The sequence below is a fragment of the Camelus bactrianus genome, chromosome 7 (genome assembly GCF_048773025.1).
Source record: "Camelus bactrianus isolate YW-2024 breed Bactrian camel chromosome 7, ASM4877302v1, whole genome shotgun sequence".
NCBI classification, from domain to species: domain Eukaryota; kingdom Metazoa; phylum Chordata; class Mammalia; order Artiodactyla; family Camelidae; genus Camelus; species Camelus bactrianus.
In genome coordinates this window covers 86,365,965-86,387,335 of record NC_133545.1, presented here as the reverse complement: position 1 = coordinate 86,387,335, position 21,371 = coordinate 86,365,965, and the positions used below count along the sequence as shown (strand labels likewise).

Here is a 21,371-nt window from a genome sequence, read left to right as displayed (position 1 = left end):
ATAATTCATACACAAAACCCGAGCTCTGAGCCCCGAGCCCCATGTAACAATAGCCAAGTACCTCAGTTGTTCATAATCCTCACAAACAAAAAGAAACAATTTTCAACCTAAAACTGCTTAAAATAGCTTAAATATAGGTAAAAATCAATCAGAGGACATACCATCAGCCTACTGTTTTACATGTCTGTTGCCTGAAGTCAATGGATGGAGAATACACAATACTGCAGAGCTGAAAGCCATGCACTGTCCAAGTAGGGCACATAATTGCATATATTGTCATAACTGGCTCTCCTAAGATTTATTATGAAACACAGTGAATTAAAGGCTCTCTTGAATGGGGACCCAAGAAAGTATAACACTCTGCTCTCAGAACTCCAGCTCAGTTTGAGTAAGAAATCACTCAAGAAGGTATGAAAGGCCTAGATTTTCATGCCACCTTTTAACTAGGTCTAAATAAATGTTAAAGCTTCTTGCTACATTTCTTTGCCTTACAAAATAGAGCATTTGCAAATGATAATCCAGTTATAGCCCCTATAAAGAGCATCATGACTGAAAGATATCTAGGCTTCCTTTTCCCTCCACAAAACATATTTAAAAGACTGCAGAGAAATGCATATAGAATACGGAACATTTCCATTAATAGCACTGTTATTTTATAGAAACTTCACAATGAAATATTTATAGTTGAACTGTTTTTCACTTTATTTTGCTTGTTTCATATTATAAGCTTGTGGATTATGAATAAAAAAGCATAATTTCAAATTGTTTATGACTTTAATAGTAAAAGTAAAAAAAAATCAAACTAGAAATATAATGTAAGAAAATCTTGTGGTGACAGAATTTGGAACTGTAATGTGTGAGGGGCGCTTCTGACTGAGCAAGAGGCAGCCTGTGAGAACCAACAATGGGAGGGATCTATGGCAGTTCTGCTTCAGTCTCTCCCCAAAACTATCTTGGGACTAAGAGTGTTGGCTCTGGTGACCATTCAGAACTCCAATACACATGGTCGAGAATAAAATCAGAACAGCACAGAAGCCCTGACAAAAGAGAGTTGACAGAAAGAGATGGAGACTCAATTTGCACAGCCACTTGCCCATCCCATCTGCAAACGCCCTTGGGTGTTGGAGACACTGTATTGTAGGGATTGTCTGTCCTAATGCTGATTCTCCTTGGAAGGTAAAAGGTGAAGCCATTTAGCCAAGGCTTTGTTTAATGGGGTTGTTCATTAGAAATGGTTTTGTTACAGAAACGACAGGCCAGTCAAGAAACAAGCACCACTCAGAGGGTTGGAGTACTCAGATGTATTATGCCGGCGGGCTCAGAGCTTCAGGCCATGCGTTGACTAGCCAGCTTCTGGGTGTGGCTAGAGCAGGGCTCGTCGATCCTTTTCTGGTCCCTCTTGATCTTGATCTTGAGCGGGTCTCCAGGGACACTCTCAATTTTCCAGGGAACCTCTGTCTGAGGTGAAGTCGCTCTCTTAACCCTGGAGTGGTGAATCCAAGGGATGATTCCTGCAACTTTAACAGCTGTAGGGGTAGTTAATACCACTAAATATGGTCCCTTACAGTGAATAACAGCATGTGTCACTTGATGGCCCCCTACCTGACAGGATCGTGTTTGGCAGAAATGACGGGCAGTTGAGTTCCCAGTAGCCCCTATAATAGTCGCCTTTTTCTTGGTCAGGGGGCTATAGGTTGGGACACCACAGAAAACTCTGCTCCTGTGTCTACCATAAAAGTCATTGCTTGGATCCCTGTAAACATCTTGACCTTGGGCTTCTGGGGGCCCAGGGGCAGGGAGCACGGTCTCTCCTGTTCTGAGTCGACCCCAGCCAGTCCGATGTGATTACTGGCTGGTGGCTCCAGCTGATAAGTAGGCCTTTTGGGGTGCTCTCTTTCCATCCTCTCTGGGCACTCGTTCTTCAAGTGTCCTGTCTCCCGGCAGTACGCGCACTGCTATCGGCCCAGGGGCATCCATGGTTGTGGTCCCCTCTTCCGAGGTGGTGCAGGATTCTGGCTGAAGCTTGTTTTCCTTAGGGCTGCTGCAAGGAGTGCGGCTTTCTGCTTCATTCGCTAGTCTGCTTCTCGTTGGGCTTCCCGTTCTCGGTTTACAAAACCTTTTTTGCTACTTCCAGCAGCTGTGTAGCATTCATCCCTGTGAATCCATCCAGTTTTTGGAGTTTCCAGCGTATATCTGGGTATGATTGGACTACGAAGGCAGCGTTGACCATCCACTGGTTTTCTTGGGCCTCAGGATCAAAAGGAGTGTAGACTCGGAATGCTTCACATAGTCTCTCATAGAAGTCAGTGGGGGTTCTGTCTGGCCTCTGGGTCACCGTGGTCATTTTAGACATGTTAGTTGGCTTCTTGGCTCCTGCTCTTAGCCCTTGTAGGATGGCCTCCCAGTACTCACGCAGCGCTTCTCTTCCTTCTTGGGTGTTAAAGTCCCAATCTGGTCTGGTGTCAGGGGCATGTGTCATGGCCCACCCCTCAACATCCATTGTGTCCCCAGGGGCTCGGCCCTGCAGCCATTTTCGTGCTTCAGTGAGAATGTGTCTCCTCTCCTCTGTATTGAAAAGAGTCAGAAGCAGCTGGCGGACATCTTCCCAGGTGGGCTAGTGAGAATGGAAGATAGACTCTACGAGGTCAATCAAAGCCTGTGGCTTTTAGGAGTAGGAAGGAGTATGATGGCGCCAATTGAGAAGATCTGTGGTGCTAAAGGGTTGGTAGCAGAGTACGGGGTGCCCAGGCTGAACAGTCCCGTCTTCCCCAACTTGCTGCGGCCCTTGTGTCTCCCGCAGTGGCATTTGGAGGGCCGGTGGTGCTGGCTTCCCAGCTTGTGCTGAGCGGAGTCTCCTTCCTACCAGTTCAGGCTGGGGGCTGGGCTCTGCCTCTGGGTCCTCAGGCTGGGGAGGTGTTGGTGCCCCGGGGGCATTCGGAGGGGTAGACATATCTGTCTTCTGTGTCTCCCTGGAAAATAGGCTTTTTTCTGTCTGTCCTTTTTAGCCTGGACCAGCTGAGCTGCTAATATCTTGCATTGTCCAGGTCCATTTAAGCAGAACCGAATCCATGGGGGTAGATTCTGGGCGATATTCAGCCAGAAGTCAATGTAAGGGAATTGATCTGGGTGGCCTGGGGTTCCAGTGATTATTTGATAGACTGCTCTCACTGTTGCTAGGTCCAGAGTTCCTCCTGAGGGCCACCCGACTCCAAAGGCCGGCCATTCAAGCTCACACAAAGTGCGGAGCCTGCCAGGGGTCATTCGAATTCCATAGTCTCCTGAGAACCCCTTTTTGAAATTCTTAATCATGCAGCCTAGAGTGGTGGGTTTCAAACTAGAGCCTCTCATTCTTTTTAGATGTTAGGGAAGTTAGCCTTTATATCTTTTCTTTCTTCACTCCTCAAAACACCAGAGTTCCCAGAGAGACTGCTCTCTTGCTGGGTCTATGAGTTGTTTGAAGGCTAATTTGGTCAGGGACTCTGGGTTCCAGTCACAGCTGATGTCTCTGGAGCTCAAGGCCTCAAGCAGTTCCAGGGACTTTCTTCATTAAATCCTCTCTATATCCTGAACTAACGTATCAGGGGCGTGGGACTGATGGCAGATGGTAAAACAAATGGACTACAAAAGGGACCTCCAAGGCCAGGTGAGACTGGTTCTGAAGGAATTCATCTTCTACACTTGAGTCCTGGGGGTCTGGGGCTAGGCAAAAGGGGCACTACTTGGGTCAGTTCAGTAGGGGAACAATAAGTCTTGGGTGTTCTGTGACAGAATCAGGTAGGAGACTTTTTCAAAGAAATAGCATCTTAGCCTCCGAGGGCATAGGGGCGTTGACTCATTGGCTGTCTATGTCCTTTTCCCTCCCAGTGTAGCTATTCATAACACACACACACACACAATGTATAAAGGAACCATTATTCAACATTTTCTCTTTTACAGAGGAGTGGTCACCAGTCTTAACAGTACGCAGTGTCATAGTTTCTACAACTTTAGGAGTCTCCAAATTCTTTAAAAGCTGTCATCCACAAAAGATAGAGGAATTGAAGGAATTAGCTTTTAATCATCTCTGTAATTGCATTAAATATCTGTTTGAAATAATTGTAAGCAAGAGCACATTTTCAGTGGAATAAGGATGTAAGAAATTTCCAGTTTACTTACAGAAAATCTTGAAATAGACAGTTACTTTTCTTCTAAAGCTGCCACTAAATAGGAAAACAGTTACAGGGAAATAGAAATCTCTTGCATAAAACAGTTCTAACAGGTGTTAAAAGTTGTTAAAAGGATAAACTATATTTATTGCTTACTAACTAGTTGTTGATTATTGGTGAGTCTTTACTACGTCTATCTCCAATAAGAAATATGTGAAATTAAGGTTTATATTTATATACTTTTATAAAATTAAATGCAAGGGAAATGTTCAATGGATAGTGTGATGGTCAATAAGAATATCTCATCCCCTAAAAATTTCAAAAAAAAAAAAAAAGAATTACTTGAACTTGCAAAGCTCAAGAAAATAAAAATTAATTAATATATCCCAAAATTCAAGCAAAGGAATAATGATCAGATTTTTCATGTCAAAAGACTTTACTTAATAACTAATGAATATGCAGTTATAAATATGTCATTTTTCATAATATATGATGGATTCTTATTATTCCAGAAAACTTCATGTAGACATTCCTTTCAAAAACTATCAATGAGCTGCTTAAACCAAAAGTAAATTTGATGTGCCACCTCCTTGGGCTAAGTCTCCAATGACATTGAATGATTCATAGAAATCATAACTTGGTATATAGTTCTTAATGGTAGTTGCACCTTTTAAAAACAAATAGAAGGCGGAGCTGACAAATATCTGGAAATAAATTTCAAGGGGCATTATTAGAATCCTAACTTGGTATTTGAGTCAGTTTCCTCATATATGGGGAATTCTGAACAAAAAATTTGTGGCCACCCATAAGCAGCTGTCACTTCCATGAAGATGAAATAGAGACAATTAAGGGACTAAAAACAAGGGTGTGGTGTACCCTACAATGTATTACACTCTCTGTATTAGTTTCCTGGGGCTTCCAGAACAAAGCACCACCAACCAGTTTGCTTAAAACAACAGGAATGTATCATCTTGCAGTTCCAGAGGCTAGAAGTCCAAGATCAAGGAGTCAGCAGGGCCACGCTCTCCCTGAAACCTGTGGAGGAGTCTTTCCCCACCTCGTACTAGCTGCTGGTGGTTTGCCGGTGATCATTGACATTCCTTTGCTTGCAGCGGCATACCTTCCATCTCCATCTTCATCATCACGTGGCATCTCCTTGGGTGTCTCTGTCTTCACATGGCCTTCTCCTTGTAAGGACACCACAAACACCACACTCTTTACTTCTTTTAGAATAGTGGCTTTCTACATTGTCTTTCAACTTGCTTTTCCAGCATATTTGTCTCCTTGAAGCACAAATCTGATCATTATAGCCCCTTAACTAAAAATCTCTATTCCTTCCATTGGTCCACAGAACAAAGGTCAAAGCACTTTGTCTGACATTCAAGGTCATTCATAATTATCTCTTATCTCTATTTCCTATCTTCCTACTGCTAATCATACCCAGAATACTATTTTCAAAGTAAAATTACTGCCATTAACCAGAGCATTTTCAATTCATGACATTTCTCACACAGGTTCCTCACTGAGAATGCCTTCTTAGTATATCCAAATTCTATTATTCAATCATAATAATTTCTCTTCTTATTGTACTATATGAAATAAGAGACTGAACTGATATCCTGTGACCCAATGATATACTTTCAAATCCTTCAAAACCTATAGCTTGCTTTAATAACTCCAAGATATATCAGAAATATAATATTTTCAAAAATTCACATAGTGAATGATTATTTGCAAGTTTGATATTTCTATTATTAATAGGAGAAAAGTGTGAATGTGGATTTTATTCTTTTAAACTATCTAATATGTTCTTCTTTGTATAGCATAAATTATTCAAACTCATAATCACTCTGTTCTGAAATTTTCCACAACAAAATTCTTCAAAAAAGTATAGCCAAGAGTAAAATACAATTTGTTAACAATTAGATTTCCAATTATTACCTTGTTCATGTAACTCTGGGTTCATTAGCTCACATTGTATTTTCATATTTAATATGCTTAATATGAACATTGAAGAAATAAATGCTTGATATGAAGTAAGAGGAGAAATTAAGTTTTCAATTATATGCTGGTAAGAAAATTCACAATTTAACTTTACTACAACCTGAATTATTGCTATTCTAAATAACTTTTTCATAAATATACTCATGGAAAATATCAAATTCAAATTTATTTCCATTTTAGTATAATTCTTTCAAATCAGTAATTTTGTTTAAATTACTTTTCATTTTTAATGATGTTAGAACCTCTAGAGATAATTAAAGATGAGAATTTGGTAAGAAGTTCTACTTAATGAAATTATATTAATATAGGAAATAGATGTTTTCTGTATATGGCATTATAGAATTTTCACTGAAAAATAATCTTTGAGAGTTCTACACAAGATGGCAAATAAATGTACTTTGACATAGGTCCTGTGTCCCCAAAACATAGTAGTGATTGATAAAATATAAAAAGAGAAAACCCAAAATTCACCAGGCCTCAAAACTAAGACATGTATTTCTGTAACCCAGAGTCCCAAGAGGAATCAGGACAGAAGCCCAAGACAGCTGAGCTCCTGGATGAACAGGCATAGTGACAGGTTTTGTCCAGGCAATGAGCTCAGGGGATAGTCCAAAAGGAAGCGGGAAGCCCAGAAACAGGGCCACATGCATATAGAGGAACTGGGTATGTGATGTGATGACCAAATGTGCCAGTTCATTCAGGAATCAATGTCCCAGTGAACACCTGCTGTCCTGGTGCTTTGTTTGGTTTAGGAGAATCATTTGCTTGCTTATTTCATTATTTGATAATTTCCAATAGTTGCATTAAATTAAGTAGGGTTGTGACATCTCTTGTACTTTGAGAGTCTCCCATGGTCTGTCTAATGTTGTGTGAGACACATGTGTAAGGAACTGAGTTAAAGTAGCTTTGCCCAACTCTTCCCAGATAGAATGTCACTAATATTCTAGGAAAATGTGCAGGGTATTTACTGATATGTGTGCTTTGAGAGGAGTAACTAAAGGCTCTTTCCAGCCTCCAGAGATGGTAAGAGAAGCATTTGATTCTGGATGCAAGACACTTAATACACCAGCCAGCTTTGCCATGCCTTAGGCTTTGCCTTACAAGATACATAGACTGCCAGACCACCGGTTGGTGGATCATGTCTTGGCCTGAAAGATGCGCAAAGTTGATAGTTGATGTGGTCCTTGGATATTGTGGGGAATCATGGGATGTGTTTGTAAGATACAGAGGTAGGTTTTATTGTGGACTCTGTAGATATTAGTTGGAATGCATTTATTTAAATAATTGTGTGACAGATGTAATAACTTTTATTTTTTGCAGATAAACCCTTTTGATGACAATGAGCTAAAAATATGAATGCTTATACTTAATAAAATATTAAATATAGAATTTATGGATCCCAAAATGTTGATGGACATAAAATTTCCACAAAATGTTTATGGCTTGTTAGTCACTATAGAGGTCTAAGAATATCATGACTACATGAAAACTAAAATACACAAATTTGCCAAAGAACCAAATTGAAATTATCTTAAGACCATGTTGAAGACTACAGTTTATTTTAAAAAGAAGCCACACTAAGTATATTTTCATCCTTCCCTGGGAAGCATGACTTTTCATTTAGATCAAATTACTATTCTTTTAAATTAAGTTCGCTCATCTTCAAATTCAAGTTTTCTTATGCTTAATTGAAAAGTTAAGCAAGTGCTGTTAACAGGTTGGATCTAATATTAAAATAACTTCACAGCTTAATGTCCCTGTTTGTATATGTGTTATTAAATGCTTCAAGTAAAATACAGGTTACTTCCAAAATTCACTGGATTTTTTTCAACAAATTCATGAAATAACACTACAGATGTTAGAAGTTCATTATGTTTTAGTTTAAATGTGTAAAATTATTATGAATGTTGTTATAAATTTAATTTAAAAGTTAAGATCATCCTTTATGGTGATAATATAAATTTTGGTGAAGCACATTTATGAAGAAATGTGTGGATTTTATACATAGTTGAAAAAACACTTAAAGATCAATACAAAGAACAAATAAATCCACATTTTACTCATATTTATAACATAACTAGACAATAATAAATATTATAAATTTCAATGTATATTAAGGAAATACAGAAGAGTAAAGCCTATAAAAAGATACTTGGCCTCTCTGTAAGCAAAATAAAACAATGAGAAACTCACAGGAAATAAAAAGCTACATGTTTTCAACATTTTGTGAAAAGGAAACTTTAGAGCCATGAGCTAAGAAAGAAATCATGACCCAACAATTTCTTCTGAAAGTACATTCATGTACTCATTTTATTTTAAAAATGAGCAAGATAAAAGCATTGTATAGACTCCAAATATTCATTTGTAAATTACACAAAATAATTTTAATGCCCCTACAAAAAATGAAAGCCAGCCAGTAAGTCATGCTTACAAAGGAAATAAAAACTGTAATTTACTATATCAAAATCAGCTTAAAGAAAATAAGGCAATGTAGAAACTATAAAATAATATTATAAGTTAGAAAATCTGCTAGAAGTCAGTAAAGTAACACATTTTAAATGCTGAGGAAAATAAAATAGAATTCACAAGTTTTATATCCAGGCCAAGCTGATCTTTAAGCATAACCTCAGACAACCTGTTGTGAAATGCAAGAATTTGTGGGGTATTGTTCCCATGAGTTTTTCCCAGAGAACAGAAAGAGAATGAGCTTCAGACACCAGAAAGTCTAGAGATCACCAACATAAACACAAGGGAAACCTTGAGGCCAGGTTCCACTATTAAACTGGTCAGCTCCTGGGAGCTATTCAATTACCACCAGCAATTTCAGCATCAAAGTCATCACCACCTCAAATCAGACCACACCAAGCACTTATTTGTGGAGAAAAGGGAACCCTCCTACACTGCTGGTGGGAATGTAGTTTGGTGCAGCTGTTATGGAAAGTAGTATGGAGATTCCTCAAACAACTAAAAATAGACTTACCATAAGATCCAGCAATCCCACTTCTGGGTGTATATCTGGAGGGAATTCTAATTCAAAAAGATACATGCTTCCTAATGTTCACAGCAGCACTACATACAATAGCCAAGACATGGAAGCAACCTAAATGTCCATCAGCAGATGACTGGATAAAGAAGATATGATATATTTAACAATGGAATACTACTCAGCCATAAAAAAGAATAAAATAATGCCATTTGCAGTAACATGAATGGCTCTGGAGAGTGTCATTCTAAGTGAAGTAATCCAGAAAGAGAAAAAAGATACCATATGATATCACTCATATGTGAAATCTTAAAAAAAAAAAATAGGCCACTATGAACTCATCTACAAAACAGAAACAGATTCACAGACATAGTAAACAATCTAACAATCTTATGGTTACCAGGAAAGTGGGGTGGGAAGGGATAAATTTGGGAGTTTGATATTTATAAATGTTAGCCACTATATATAAAAATAGATCTCAAATAAGTTTCTTCTTTATAGGACAGGGAACTATGTTCAATATCTTGTAATAACCTTTAATAAAAAATATGAAAATGAATGTATGTATATATCTGCATGACTGGGACATTGTGCCATGCACCAGAAACTGACACATTGTAATTGACTGTACTTCAATTAAAAAACAAAACAAAACAAAACAAAAACAACCTTTGCATCACGTACCTTGGTGAACCAACTTATCTTTTGAATAGTGCACAACATTTCAAAAGGAGAATTTATTAATAAGAAAATAGACATTTATGTAAATCCTGCCCTGTCCTCATGAGTTATTGAGGGTAAAGTTTCCAATTTTGCTGTGATTGGTGTTAAATATTCCTTACCTGTGGCTAAACTTGCAATAAAATATCTCCAATAAGAGAGGCAGTGGAGCCTGACTAAACTCAGAATCAAGGCTTTCCTCTTGAGGAAAGAATCTGGTTGGAGAACCCTCTTCCTCATTGGCTTCTTTTGTCAACATTTTCAAGCATAGGAACAGCCTTAGAAAGACGCAAAGTACATGACTTTGGGATTGGAATGAAGCCATAAAGAGCGTGTTTTTATAAGAACAAGAAGTCAGAAAGTTGCTCTTCACTGGCTTTCCGCCTACCATGTGGAGTGTACCCTGAGACCTGTGTATGCAACAGCATATCAGCTGATGGGAGAGCAGCATAATTGCATTAAAAATGGGTTTAACTGTGCCTTTATTTCAAATGAACAAAAGTAAAAAAATTAAGGTTCAAAAATGTTTTTGTGCTGTTATTGTCAAACAAACATTATTTGATCAACAGTAAAACAGAAAGATCAGTAGCAGCTGAAGTCACAAAAAATTTTCTGTGAACTTGGATGTCTTGAGAAAAACTGAGATGTTTGCATAACCTTCTCTGTAGCAACAACGTTCCACATGCATATTTCTCTTTAAAAAGAAACTCCATGCTCAATGGTATTCTGACTTCAAGGACTGAATAAAAAGTATCTCAAGTCAAAAATTCCTGTTCTTAAAATTGAGATGCAGAGGAGATCATAAGTGTATTGATTTCTCTTTTAAATCCTTTATGGATGCCTAAAAGTCATATATTGATTTAAAGTACTAATTTACTTAAATCTCTGAACTTGAAATTTTATCTATCTAGTTCCAGTATCTTTCCCAAAATCTTTCCCATATGTTTGAGTTTTCTACAAACAAGATAAATCACTGTACACAACACTGAGCAGAGGAGAAGCTGAAGTGTACAACAAACTTGCTTATATAATTTTTCTCAAGGCCTGGAAATAAAAATGTTAAATGTGACCTACCATTTTCATGGAATTTTTCCAAAATATAAATCTCAAAGTATATATTCCATACATTTAATTTTTAAAAAGATCCAAATGTAAACAATAAACAGTAAATCTCTGAATTATACTTATTATGAACATCTTAATTTCTCAGAACTTTGACCAAGACAGCATTTAATAAAGCAATATTTTTGTGATGAAAATGACTTCACTTTGTAGCCAATGGGAGGTAAGCCCCAAATTATAATTATTCCTCAATATAATAGATTTGTACCATATAATATTTTATTTTTATGAATCCACTTATATGGTTGATATCATAACTTTACTAGTGTCACAGGTAATAAAAAAGTCTAGTCAATATTTATCACACATATTCTATATTAGATTATTTTACAATATTACATATGTGTTATTGCACAGAGTTTTATTCACAAGTCTGAAATCCCTGAGTAAGGTGCTTTCAAAAATCTAAAATAGAGTTGGCAGAAGAACTGTCACGCTTATGTGTCTTACCCTTATTTGGAAATAATGATAATGACCATAATGACAATTACTCTATAATAGTAAAAGTCAACAAAGTTATGCTAATGGGGTACTCAGTCAGCCAACTAACTAAGCTGCCATTTGTAAGGGGAATTAAGCATCACTGGAGTACACTGTAATATGTTTATCAGTTAGCGCAGATTTCCACATGAGACTGCCTCCTGGTTGCTAAGATGAAATTTGAGCCTAATCACCCCAAGTAAGCAACAGTAAACAAAATTTAAAATAATAAATAGATTTTTACCAACCCCAATCTCTCTTCCAAGAGGTAAGCTGCAAAGTATAACTGCCATACCTACCGATAAACCTCAGACCAGCCAGCAGAGTTGTTTATGTCTCACAGTCTTAGTCAACCGAAAGTCTTAATATGTGGATAAGGCTCTTTACCAGAAGAAAGTAAACTACATCATTGTCTGAAGTTTAAGTCATTCACTAAGCCACTAAGTCTCCCAAGAAGTTTATGATTTAGGAAATTACACACACACACACACACACACACACACACACACACACACAAACACACACACACCCCAAAGAGAGGAAAAAATTCCTAAGGGAATTTTTTAGGACAATTACTACAGATGGAAGTGACTTAGTAAGTAAATCTATTTCAGCTCCTTCTTTATCTATAAAAGCTATTTTTTACAGAAAGTTATGTTCACACTGAATGTGAAACCAAAAATAAAATAGAAGAATGTCTGATTTCTGTTGCATCTAATAATTACTTTCAAATTTCTGCAAGTGAAGGCCAAGTTGGGATTAGTACAGTTCTTTCCCATGTATAGCTAAAATTCCAGTATGTGCTGATAAACAAGATGCGACAGATGTTCAACATTAACTACAGTGGTCTGCTAACTAGTCCTTGAGACTTGAGTATTTTATGGTGAAATTCTAACATTGAGGATGTATACAAGAATAAACAATGAGTTTATTTATCTTTGCAATTCCAGTAACTGCCATTTGTCTATTTCAGCGTATTGCAGAAAAACTGCTAATGGAAAATCTGACTTGTAAATTTGCTCTGTGATTTTAATACACTTAAATTCATCAAAAGTTCTTAGGATTGTCCATGTCAAAAGAAAGTCTGAGTTCCTTGGAAATACTTCTAATTAAAAAGTAAAAGTGTCACAAATAATAAAATATTTTCTAAAATAAAACAAAAATAATTTTAAAGTCTTTTGAACAAGACTTTGCAACTTTATCTACTAGGTCATATTTATTCTGGTGAGGGAAAATCACTAACTGTCTTTAAGGAGTGAGAAAGTATTAAAAGAAAAATTCAAATGCATCAAAATGTTATATTACGTTTGGTGCAGCAATATATCTCTTGTTATAAATATGAAAAAAGAAGGTGAATTTTTTTTAATAAAATTTCAGTTTCTCTGCCCTCTCATTAAATAAACATTGAACACATTGAACATGGGTCCAGGAGATCAAATATCATGCTATTTGCTTTTTACTTGCATGTTATTTACTTTTATATCATTTTATTTGCTTATTTGTCTCATTTAATCCTCCCAATAACCCTATCAAATAATTATATTTTCCTACCTTTACATATGACATATGATAACATTAAGGCCCAAAAAGTTTAAGTAAATAGCAGAAAATCATTGTTAGCAAGTTCAAACCCAAGATAGTCAAACTTCAAGCTAGTGTTCATACCTCCAAGATAGTTTGCCCTCTGTTGACCAAGTTTCTATTTTTTTGAATGCTCAGAGCATTTATTCTAAACATTTATTATTAGTATTTATTCTAAGAGCTCTAGGTATATACACTTCTGCATCCTGGTTTTTTGAACTCTTTTTAAAAATGTTTCCATGAAGTAATTTTTGGCTTCATTTCACATTCAAAGAACAAACCTGTCCATGTGCCCAGCACTACAGGGAAATACAGTATGAAACATTTTAATTAACATAAAACATTTTCAGACAGTAGAACAAAATGAAAAGTTGATTAGAATTCAACCCACAGTCTGTGGGAACTGGGCCTGAATAAGAAAACCCACTGACCCACTGTGCCCTACTACCAATGTTTAAAACAGCTCCAGTGTTCATAATTCAAAGATGATCACTTTGACTTCTCATTAACCAACACAAGCTTTAGGCTACTTGGTTGTTCGATCAACCCAGTTTGCATAAAATAAGTTAGTTCTGGTATATTGTCTAACACCTTCTGAAACATGCTTTCCAGAATGCCATTGTAGAAAAAAAACAAAAAGGCGAGACCCAAAGATACATCAAATACACAGTACAGAGAAATGAAAGTGCAAACTTACTCTAAAATTCATTTTCAGTTTTCTGCCCTTTGCTTTAGAAATAAAGGAAACGAGAACAAAGGACTGTTTGATCACTAAGTGCTAAAAACTTCTGTCATAAATTTCATGGACTCCAAGTGACTTTCAGCAGATCTGACCTGCCCTATGAAACATGCAGAAAGCATCACCATAATTTCACTGCTTTGCTCTGAGCATTCACTTCTCCGTGTTATGCATCCATTCAGGGGACAAGGACACATCTGAGCCTCTCACAGTATGAGTTTCGTGAAACACTCCAGTGATCCTCTGAGTAGAATTGTTCAACAATTCCAAATTGTGGTGCCTTTTAAAGGGCTTATTTTAATTTTTTTTTTAATTGAAGTAGTTGATTTACAATGTTGTATTAGTTTCTGATGTACAGTACAGTGATTCAGAAGCATACTCTACAGCAAGCAGAGGTTCCCAAATCTTTCTTTTCTGGGGGGATGGTTGAGGAGTGGGGATCACTTTGCAGGTGGGATCAGGGGTGGGAAAGTCCAAGCAGGAGATATAAGAACAGATATGTCTCTGGACGCATTAAAAAATAAAAGGCTACTCCCTGCTTGTTTGGATGTTGTGAATAAAACTAAAGATGAAATAGGATAATATCTCATAAAATAGACTGAACCAGTGAATTATAATATAAACATGTGTATGCATGAGTGGGCACTGCTGGAGAAATGAACAACTGTAGATCTTGATGTAACTATGCCACTGGTTTTACCTAGTATTAATTTAAATCCTTGCTAGAGAAGAAAGGCTTTCTACAAAATATTTCTGCAACACACACATAAAAGATATGTAGAAGGCATTCTGTGCTAGTCAGCTTGCTTCCTGATTGATGCGCACAGGAGTAGGGAGGAAAACTAACGTGCAATTCAATTATAGGAGATTTTTATGATCAAGCAAGGCAATTCCAGTTTTCTCTCACTTAGATATAATTTTCAGTTAAATCCTAATAGATTTAACTCTTCACAGGAAGGCACTGCCTGGATGGAGTCCAGCATAGAAAATTTGTTAATTCTCTTTAATGAGAATAAGTAATTTATTTTTGTCCTTTTGTCAGTTTTTTTGGGTAATCAAAAATCATGGAGGTCTGTTGTTAAGTCTATATTTTGTCTCTGGCTGCCCGAGTCTCCAAGGGTACTTGAATTTCAGAGGCATACTGAATTAAGCCTAGGGCATACAAAGCCTCAGGAAAAATACGGAACATCTATTTGAAAATTAATTTTATTTTTAAATGTTTAAATAAAAACACTATTATCTATTAAAAATTTATATTTTAGCACATTTCTTACTATCTTATTAATATTTATAAATTTTGTGTAGGGTTAGATCATTTCAGACTATACCTCCAAACTCTTGGGGTTTCATTTTCCTTCTCTCTGTTCAAGAGCATTTCAGTGGGAAACTCTGAGAAACTCATGAGTAATTACACTAGGACAAACCTGAATTAAATTTTAGAGGAAGGCACCATAATATCATAACCCTAGGCCACAGGCCGCTTCTCAGTATTCACCGTAGATACTTACACAAAGGAACTGTTTCTTCATCTCTGAATTATAGCTGCGGGTCAGCCTGAGATACAGTGCTATCACATTTTAACTTCTCCCAGTCAGGGTACATCTTACAATCAAAGTGATAAGAAATTATAGTGCCATAGTTGAATTGTCAGTATTCACTATTATTTTCCCTAAAATAATGATGCTGCTTACAATCACTGGTGTCTCAGAGTCAATATAATACATTAAAAAAAAATCTTTGAACAACCCCACTGTTAATGAGTTTAATGTTACCAAGCCTACTCTTCAAAATTCAATCACTTTTAACCTGCATTGAAATGAGATAAATGTTGTTGCCAAAGTATGCTGTAAGCAGTCAATAAATTCTGGGTGCTACTTATATTTTGCTGGTTGATGGTTCTATTTTCATAAATAAATACATGAATACATACATACATACATGTACATTGGTGATATATGGTGCTTTATGTTCTAGATACCATCCTATTTTCAAAATAATCCAATAGATGTATTAATATTCATTTTTCTATTGAAGAACATAGCAAACAAGTATAAGAAGTGCCAGTTTAATAAACAAATTGCTTGTCAAGAATGCTAATGTTGTCAAAGTTTTATTCATTAACTGTATAATGACCATATGAGAAATTTGCTTTGAACTGCAAACCTTCACGAGGACATAGTGCAGATTATATTTAATTCCAGTTTCTTGGGGGTTAAATAAACTATCAGCACTTTATTGTTTAATTGAAAAATAAGTACATGCTTTTAGAGTGTAATGACAATGACAATGACCTTGGTAATAACAATGTGAAGAAAGAAAGGTCAAAAACTGAAAGTCAAAACTGAAATTGATTCCATTACAACTTCTCAATTACCATCTCTCAAACAGCACAGATTAACTCTATGTAATGTGAACACAACTTAAGCCTCCTTTGGAAGAGCCCACTTTTACCACAAAATTTGGTTCAGCCACACAAAAACATACTGGGTCATAGTGTCAGCATAAAAATATATATTCACAGATGGAGTCTTGAGAGCAGATAGAAAAGGGGACTTTAGAAATCGAGGGGTTAAATGCATAAGATCTTTCTAGCTGAAGCTGCTGACTCACATGGCCCAACTCACAGATGTCATCAGAATATCACACCTGAGGTTCCACAGATAAAGGAATAAAATGTGACTCTTGGGTTTGCAGTTTCATGTAGTAGTTACAAGACTTATGAATCACAAGCCAGGACACACAACAATGATTTATTGCTGCAGTTCAATTATACGTTTAATACAACCCCAGTAAAATGAAAAAAACTTTTAAAGAAACTTTCATTTTTTATAATCTGTAAACTAACTGCAAGCATAACACAACCAACTAACCAATTAATCCTCCTCCCAAAATAAAACTCCAATATAGAAGAAGAATTTCATATTCTGAGTGCTGAAAAATAAACATTAAAATTAAGCTATATTTAGAAGTCTCCTAAGATGGGTCCCAATCTTCCCTGCATTTTAAAATTCAAATACCTATATGTGTACACACACACACATGCATGCACACAAACAGATAGACTCATACATATATTTCAACTTCTATGTACAGTTGCTGACAATTTTTGGGTACTCATAGATGACCTTTATAAAAAAATTGAAAGTTCTCTAGGATAAATTAAAGGATTGCTTTAAAAACTACATAAGCACTTCTCTCAATCATATTTGTAGATCTGTAAAATATGTTCTAAAGACCAAGAGACTTAAAAGTGCAAATAAAATAAAACATATTAAGTGCATTATAAAATTTACACAATGTAAATATTGACATTAAGTTAAAGTAAGTGTATTTCTTGAAATATGTGGATAAGACATGGAAAAACTCTGGGAATTAGCATTCACTTGGGGCTAGGTCTGGCAATGATTAGATATGTGAGAGCCAATTCAGTGTGATGGGTAAGAGCATGAATCCTGAAGCCAGCCAGCCTGGATTCTTTTCCTTGCTCTGCCAGTTAACAACTGTGAGACACTGGACAATCTCTTTATGCCTCAGTTTCCTCATCTCTAAAATGGAGATAATAAGAATATCCACTCAGATGAGGATCAGACAGGATAGTACATGTAAGGCATTTGAGACAGTTTCTGACATATGGTAGAAAGTTAAAAATATGTTAGCTAAACTATGAAAGTGATCTTATGCATAGAACTTAGCTCTATGCATCATAATCTTTCCAGATACAAAACAAGAGCTTGAATAAGTTTTTAAAGTCCTTTATACTCTTAAAATCTTGATGATTTTTGTTTTCTATCACTCAAAATACTTAAAATAAGTAGAAAACATGTATCCACTCATTTATTCAACACTATTTTTCAAGTCCCTACCACGTTCTAGGCAGGGTACTAGATATTGATAACACAAAGATCAAAGCCTGCTCTGCCTTCTAAGAGCAGCTCCAGAGAAGCAGCATAGGGTAACGGTTAGGAGCCCAACATCTTAGATCAGACACTCTAGGACTTAGGACTTTATGATTTTGGGACAATTTCCTTAACTAGTGGTGCTCTAGTTTCCTCTCCTTTGAAACTGGAATGATAATAGTTGTACTCTTATAAGTTTGTTCTGAGGATCAACTGAGTTAATCAGTTAAATCTTGTGGGCAGAAATTGGAACATAGTAAGCACTCAGTAAATGCTAGTATAATCAGGAGAGTCGGAAAGGAAAACAAACACAGTGTGAAAAGTGTGATAAGTGTGATAATGAGGATGAGAAGACGCAGTGGGGAGGGTATGGCTCGGTGGTAGAGTGACTGCTTAGTGTACACAAGGTCCTGTGTTCAATCCTCAGCACATCCATTAGTAAATAAATGAACCTAATTACCCCCAATAAAAGAACAAAAGAAGAAGAAGAAGAAGGAGAAGAAGGAGAAGAAGGAGAAGACACAGTGCATAAGGAGAAGAAGGAGAAGGAGAAGACACAGTGCATGGGGAGCAAGAACAGTAAATAAAAGAGGACGCAAAACAGTGTAGAGTTCAAGCAAGTTTCCCAGAAAAGTTAATATTTGATCTCATATTAAAGAATTAAGACAAGTTGTTGAAGGAAGTGTGGCACGGTCAAATATTTCAACATGAAATATTTTAAGAGTATAAGAGAATTTCACCAAAAGATAAGCAAGTGACTAAACACTTCACTTCAATACACATTGACTGAGGAGGGGAAATGTACATTGTGGTATTCATGCCATCATATCACTCATTTAACTCTGCCCATGTGATAACTGTCTTCAAATAGCTGGGACACTACCAAGTGGACACCAATTTAACTTACAAATTGCTAGAAGGTGAATTACCAAGAACAAGTTCCAGGAAGGACTTCTATCTAGGAGAACTGTAATACGTAAAACTGCTAAACCCTCTGGAAGCCCTTTCACTACCCCTCCAGATAGTGCCACCATGCTTAGCATTGAAAGCATTCATTCGAGGAGACTGAAAATTCATCAATTCAGGGGTGTTGTAACATGGGCTGTGAGAGGTTGGACTGAGTCAGATGTTTTTTGCATGCAGAGAAAAGGTGAACAAAGTGACTTCTAAATCTCCACTCAATTCTAAAGTGCAATTCAATTACTTAAATATCCATTTTACTGAGCATAAAATATAAGTCATGAAAATGAGGATTTCCCTTGAAGTCTTGTTTATGCCTAGACTTGGTGAAATTATTAACAGACCACCCTTTGCATCTCAAAAGTGTCACTGTCACTAGAGAATGTTAATTCCTTTTTTTAAGTTTATTAATTCCTTTTTTAAAGTGATATGCCTCTAGGAGTCTGTCAACCAGCTCCATGGAGACTGACAGGCTGGATTCTATGCCTGAAAATAATAATCTCTTTGGTTTTCCTTCTAAATATAGGGTTTGATGTTACTAAATGTTAGTGTCTTCTATTGCTCCTCTCAGCTACAACCCTAAACCTGCAAGGCCTGATGTGTTGCATACATTTTCTGTAGGTAAGAATGAGAAAACATTTGAGAGTAATTTCTAAAATCAAGGCAAATCAAAGGATTTAGGAATTTACCTGAATACTGGTTGTTAAAGGTTATAATGGAGGAATCATACCTGAATTCAATCCCTTGCCCTGGAGCCCCACCATTGTCGCCGTATGTTAGGGCTTCATTTCCTCTGATGGATTATAAATACAATGTTGAAATGCTAATTCTCATCTACGTCCTAGTCAACAATCATGGTGTGACTGAAGATTTAGAAAAGGGACTTGTCAAATGTGCAGATGACCTAAAGTTATGATTAAAATATAATTTGTTGGATAACAGGTTAAAGATTCTTTAAAGTTCTAAACAGGCTAAAACAAAAAGCCCACTCAGAAAAATACAATTTAATGCAGATAAATTAAAAGTCTTACTTTTAGCTTAAAATGAAACCAAAAGGATATATGAGAAAAGACAGGTGTAAAATTGTTCACATGAAGAACCCCCCGGAGCGCGGGCACGGAAGACGGACGGCAGGCGGCTGGAAGGCGGCTCCGCCCAGTGGGGTGGGGGTGGGGGTCGGGGTCCGGGGCAGCGCGGCCGCGGTGGGAGCCGCCTAGTGTTGGGTTCCTCTTGGCGGGCTCCTCCGCTCCTGGGGCGAGGGGTGCGCGGCGGCGGTGCTGGGAGGCGGGGCGCGGCTAAGGGGAGACGCCCTTCGGCGCTGGCAGACCCGTGGGGCTGCCTGGTGCGCGGGCGCTCTGGGACTTTTAGTTCTGGAGGTGGAGCGAGCTGTGCCGCACGCGGGGCCTCCAGCTCAGGCCGAAGCATTTACGGCTCTGCCCTGGCTGCATAGGACCATTTTCTCCCAGAGTCTCACCCTGTTCCTGGCAGCTGGCAACAATTAAGGGCAGATAGCAGTTTTTAGCTTGTCTGCTGCTTTGAGCTCCGAGGCCAGAGAGGAAAGTAAGAAGCCCGTGGGGACCTTCCAAGCCCATGTTGGGCCTGTCTACAGCATGGTCTGCCCTGATGGACATCTGCTCGGTGCTGGGGATAGGGAGGCGAAGGCCTGGCTTTGGGCAGGGATCCTCAAGAAGGGCTGTAAGGAGCTGTTGCTCCTTATGTCAGCGCCCACACAGGACCAGCCTGGAAGTACCTGAGGTCAGTGCTTTGCTTCTCCTCCCCAAGGAGAAATCCCTCTTCCTGGCTGGGGGAGACTGTCAGCTGCATTTGATGGACCTTGAGATGGGGACCTTCAGGCGACTACATCCACACGGACTACATCCACTGCCTGGCACTGCGGGAGCGGAGCCCCGAGGTGCTGTCAGGTGACGAGGATGGGGCTTGTGCGGCTTTGGACCTCCGCCAGGCCAAGGAGGTCCAGACTACCGAGGTCTACAAGCACGAGGAGTGCTCGAGGCCCCACAGTGGGCGCTGGATCGGATGTTTGACAACTGACTCAGACTGGATGGTCGGTGAAGGTGGCCCAGCGCTCACCCTCTGGCACCTCGGATCCTCCACACCCACCACCATCTTCCCTATGATGGCACCACAGAAGCACGTCACCTTCTACCAGGACCTGATTCTATCAGCGGCCAGGGTCACTACGTCAGCCAGTGGCAGCTAAGTGAGGAGCTCAAGGCCCAGGTGCCTGGCTCCTCCCCAGGCTGCTAAGACTCAGCCTCAGCCAGCAAGCATCAGCCTGAGTGCAAGGTCCTGACAGCCTCAGGCAACAGCTGCAGGGTGGATGTCTTCACCAACGTAGGCTACCAAGCTTTCTCCCTGTCCTTCTGACCTCCAGCGACACCCCCACCTCCATCTCTGGTTTGGAGCATTTTTTCTTCTTTTTTTTTTATACAAATAAAATTTCGGGCTTTTCAAAGAAAGGAAGAAAAGAACCTAGGGAATTATTTGGGATAGTATGATCCAATGGTGTGATAAAGACACTAAGAATGGGTAATATTTATGTTGAAAGAAAAGTAAAATGTCCAGACCAATAAGTGAAACAGTCGCATGGTGTTTTACATTGTAAGGACCATGGGTGGTACTGTGTTCAGCTCTATAATTTAAGGTAAAATAGATCGAAGTCTATTAAGAACAAATAAAGAAGCAAGGAATGCATAGCTGGGCAAACAGAGATGTTAGGG

General features: G+C 38.0%; 1 pseudogene; it reads left to right on the top strand.

Moving 5' to 3' along the window:
• Window positions 1-19,721: 19,721 nt before the first annotated feature.
• On the top strand, window positions 19,722-21,018 carry LOC141578086 (THO complex subunit 6 pseudogene; annotated as a pseudogene).
• The last annotated feature ends 353 nt before the right edge of the window (window positions 21,019-21,371 follow it).